Source organism: Malaclemys terrapin, chromosome 2, assembly GCF_027887155.1.
Source record: "Malaclemys terrapin pileata isolate rMalTer1 chromosome 2, rMalTer1.hap1, whole genome shotgun sequence".
Classification (NCBI taxonomy): domain Eukaryota; kingdom Metazoa; phylum Chordata; order Testudines; family Emydidae; genus Malaclemys; species Malaclemys terrapin.
The window spans coordinates 205,606,051-205,611,505 of NC_071506.1; positions in this window are offsets into that span (position 1 = coordinate 205,606,051).

Below are 5,455 nucleotides of genomic sequence, written 5' to 3' on the forward strand. Positions count from 1 at the left end.
AAGATACTTCGACTTCAGCTACGTTATTCATGTAGCTGAAGTTGCGTATCTTAGTTCGAACTGGGGGCTTAGTGTGGACCAGCCCTAAGTATCCCATAACTCCTTGTATTTGCTGAAGTAAGCATTTGGCATAAGCAAACAGGAAACTTGTCAAAATCAAGATACATTTGTTCTACGTCTTAGCACAAGCGCTAGAGAAGTATGCTCACTGACAAGTATCTTGAATGCTAGCATCCAAAACAAAGATAGGGAAGGAACAGAACAATAAATTAGGGAACTGAGACAAACTGATGGGTTGCATTTTAGTGACATGTTACGAGATGTGTGACTTGGAACATCATAATATAAATACTACCAGTTGAAATGTGTAATTTTGGGAGCACACCTTCTGCGTAAGGTGAATGTAACATCACTACATGAGACAGCTTCCTGGAGACAGGTATCATATAGAACCCTTTTCCTGTACTATATTATTATTGGCTTTGAGCAATAAACCTGACTGACATTGGTCATTTGGCCTCTTGAATATATTTCGTAATGAACTAATGTGTAGTCAAACAACTGACTATACAATTTATCAACACAACTCTCATGATTTTTATTGTGAATCTCACATTATTTGCTGTTTTTCTTAAAGCCCCAGCTCCTGGCAGCATGTGATTTTTACCTAGCAGAGAAATCCACTCTTACTTTGCATTTTTCCAATATATTCCTACTCCATGTCGCAATGATATTTGATATGTGTATGGACACTCAAGAGATGTCAATAATCAACTAAATTTTACAGTGCACTTCTCCCCATGTATCTTAATTCATTTTAAATACCTGTTGAATTAATTTCCAGATGGCTAGAATTCCCCCAAACCACCTGACACAGGTTTACTGAAAATCATTTTATATCCAGGGTGATTAATAACTCCTGAATACAAAGGCCCTAATTCTTATTTACACGAAGCCCTCTTTATACTATCTGGCAGTGTAAGGGAGGTTGAAGTGGATGTAACCTGTACACTGCTAGCACAGTATAAAATGGCCACAGTGTAAATAAAAATTAGGCCCTAGCTCTATAAAAAGTTAAACACATTCATATTATTTTCTTGTTTGTTATCTGTCGCTATAAAATCTCTTTGGAATGCTCATATAGTTTGTGCCGCAAAATCCTGTCACCATGTAAATTATGTGGGAGAGTAAAGCAAGTTTCCAAACAGGGGAAGAATCCAATTAAATTGCCTCCTCCCATACACATTTTCACAGAAAATGTCTGGTCTTTGTGTCAATCGGAAAATCCATAGTTTGCTTCTTGTTTTTCTGCTTACCGTGGAAAATAGTGTGATCTTAAATGGCTATGGGCTGGCGCCGTAGGTATAAGAGGGATAGAGTAAAAGCAAACCACTACGTTCTACCAGATTCTTTGGAGGATTCTGAGAGACAGAGCGTGGCTGTGAATTTGTACACAGCATATGAAATATTCATGTAAATGCAATTACAACCGATTCCATTATTTATCCTGTCCAGTCATTCATATCCAATTACAGACAATATCACTGAGATTTTTACTGTGTAACCCATGCCAGTCTTCTGTCACCAACTCAATGCACACACACAAAAACCCCCATTACTTGTTATGACAGGAGTGTACTAAAATCTCACTTCTCAGTGGCTCCTCCCTGGCCTGGCAACACATGCTGACTTGTCCCTAGTCACAATGTCTTTTCAAAAGCTATTAGCTCCATTACTATCAGGAATTGCATTATGGCAGCAGAGGATACGTATTTCCCTTTATGTAATATCCATATTACGGAAGATGGAGATGATGTTTCTAGGAATAATGCTCAAAAACATAATACCCCAGCAGGTAGGTAAAAGCCTGAGTACCAAAATGTCTATTGGTCTATAATATAACATGTGATCTGTATTGGACAGCTAGATCCAAAAATATGGTCTATTATGTCATACTAAACTTGGAGTCAGTTGTGCCTTAAATTTCATGTGATTTCTAGAGGTATAAACTGTTGATTACTCCAGAGTGGACAGAATCCACATCTTCTCTTTACCCCATGTTTAAAAGAGCATTACTCATAGCCTGGTAACAAAAGGTGCATTTCCCAAATGCTTTCACAAAGGGTAATCATGTATTTTCAGTCTAAAATGACTTGTTTTAGATTAAGGAAAGCAACAACAAGAAAGAACAAAAGTACAGAGAGAGCACTATGTGTGCCTCCCCTTTAACAAGCTGCAACATCTCTGAAAACAAAAGGGCTGTGTCCCCTGCAGGCAGAGTTCTTAGAAATGTAAAAAAAAAAAAAAAAAAAATCATAAGCATTTTATATTACCCACACCACACAAATGTATTCTAAATAATGGTGGTGTATTCATTAACATTTGATGGGGACAATGCAAGAGAGTTTTGCAGACAAATTACTATGCAGGACTAGAAAGGGATGACTTATTGACTTGCTGGGAAAGAAAGAGGATACACTGTCTGGATAGGAGATACTTGAGCTGGGGAGGGAGACTGAACTGACCTTGCATCTGAGCTGCAGAGCAGGGAGTAGGGTGGGAGGGAGAGAGATCTTTCCAGCCATCTCTCTCCCACTTAATATTATGTTTAGCAATAGTAGGTGAGTTTATGTCAAATTATCTTTAATGTTTGTTTAAAATCTAAGGATTTTAATTGGATTGATTTTAATTAAGCTATCTGAATGAGATGATCTATATCAGGCAATATGACGGGGGAAGGAGGGAGGGGCATCCTGAATTCTGATGCCAGAAGAGGTTGAGTGTTAATAGACATAGAATGCGTAAATTATAAAGCCAAACGGGACCATTGTGATCATCTAGTCCAGGGTTCAGCAACCTTTCAGAAGTGGTGTGCTGAGTCTTCATTTATTCACTCTAATTTAAGGTTTCGCGTGCCAGTAATACATTTTAACGTTTTTAGATTATCTCTTTCTATAAGTCTATAATATATAACTAAACTATTGTTGTATGTAAAGTAAATAATGTTTTTAAAATGTTTAAGATGCTTCATTTAAAATTAAATTAAAATGAAGAGCCCCCCGGACCGGTGGCCAGGACCAGGGCAGTGTGAGTGCCGCTTTCGGCACGCGTGCCATAGGTTGCCTACCCCTGATCTAGTCTGACCTCTTGTGTAACACTGGCCACAGAACTTCCCCAAAATAATTCCTAGAGCAGATCTTTTTTAAAAATATCAAATCTTGATCTAAAAATGGCCAGTGATGGAGACTCCACCACAACCTTTAGTAAGTTGCTCCAGTGGTTTATTATCCTCACTGTTCAAAACATGCACAAGTAACAGCCTTATCAGTGTGTCAAAAGCAAGGGAATAGTGAGAACCCCCCAGAAAGGTGCTCTGAGAACACTGGCTGAAGTCAGTGTGAGCACAAAGGAAACTTACAGACCTGGAGGTTGCCAAGTGCAGTTTAAGCCTCCCATATTCAGAGGTATCTAAATCTTCCTGGCGGTATTTACAACATTGGTAGATGTGAGTGATGTTTAAAAAATATGTAGGAGTCATTATAGTTTATAGAGTACAGTCTTACAGACAACTAAGAGACTAGGATATGTGTCGTTTACTCTAAAGATGGCATAGTGAAATACTACATAGATTTCCCACATAGTTATGGAGCCATATATTAGACTAAATACATAATGCATGAAGGTATTTGAACTATATTTATTTTGACAAGTACACACTGCAGATAGGAGAATGTATTCCAGTCCTCGGCATCTGTAGCTCTGTCTTCTGAATATCTAATGTTTATTCTTCTTGCGCATTTTATGTGTTAGAAGGAAAACATTCTACTCTACCTTAACCTCATGGGTACTGACCGGTAGCAGAGGAACAAGACACAGACTGAGGTACATACAGCAAAAGGCCCTACACAAACTCTATAGTAGCAAACCCTAATGAGATGTGACATTATTTAAAAAGGAAGCAGTTAGCATACAGTTGGATTATTTTTCTCCTACTTCTTTTCCACATACTTACATACTGTGCTTTAGTACAAAATGTTCTTGATTAAGTTACTTGAGCAAGGCATAAAATAGAGCTGACTTCTGGTTTTTCACTCGGCAAAGTGTTCTCAACACTAAAATTTTTTGAACCATTTCATGAATCATTGCAATAAAAGTGTGGTCAAGCTTCAATAAATGTTTCTTTAGCTTTGGAACACATCAAAGATTTGGTGCATTCAGGTTCAGGAGTTCAGTTCAACTCATTATAAAGGTACTTGAAATATTTAGAGCCAACTTTGGATTTCAAAACACCTCAAAATTCAAGAATGTCTGGATCCAGGGTCTTGCTTTGGGTCCATTTCTAATTTTTAGCAGTGTGATAAATCAGGCCAGCGGAAAATGTTCAAAGTGCCTCAATAACTTAGGTGACTTAGGAGCCTACGTTTCATTGAAAGAGAAAGAAGACTTCAGCTCCCAAGTACCTAAGGGCTAGATTCACAAAGGAACTTCGGTGCTGTGATGCTCAGCATAACAATGTCTAACTTCTAAGTGCCTAGAAAATCACTGGGATTCACAAAGCCTGGCTTAGGGGCTCAGGTTTCCTATACAATTAAGGGAGGGAGATAGACGCCTAAGAATGGGATTCATAGAAGCCAGCACTGCTCAGCAGCTCCCCACCTAAGCTAGCCAATGGGAGGTGAGGTGCCAAACCAAGAGATATATGCTACCCTCCCCTGTGAGTTCAGTGCCTAAGTCAGGGCTGGAGGGAGTCACCTATTCTCAGCTATGAACTCTCTATTGGAATCAGGCATCTAAGGTGTTTCTTGCAAGAAGTTGATGGGTGGTCCCTCAGTCTCTCCTGCTGAAGCTGTTCCATTTTGGATAATGAAAGCATCCTTGGAGCAGAGGGATTGGATGCTGGGTCTCCCACCTCCTGGTGAGTGCTCTAACTACCAGGCTATAGAGTCATTCTCATGCTTGCGCTCTCTTCTTGGCCCAAAGACTCTTTCATTATTTAATCCAAAGTAGAATAGCTTCCACAGGAGAGCCTGGGGGAGCCCTACATTACAACATCCCATAGCTCAGTGGGAAGAGCACTCTCCTGAGAGATGGCAGAGCCTCATTTAAATCCCTTCGCCTCATCAGGCAGAGGGGGGACTTGACACAGGGACCTCCCACATCCCAGGTGGTACCCTAGCAACTGGACTAAAAGTTATGAGGGAAGCTCCCCCCCCCAACCCCCACAGCTGCTTGGTGTGAAGTTAGGGGTGCTCAGAACATGCCTACTGGATTGGGCCCCACAGGCGAGTTAGACAGAGGAATACCTATCTTCCCCCGGTTTGTGAATCCATGGAAAAATAAATTTCGACCAGCTCTACTGATATGCTTACTCCAGGTTAGTGCCCACGAGCTTCAGAACTATCATGAGACTACTCATGAAGTAAGGTCCTATTCATTATGAGTAAGACTACCAGAA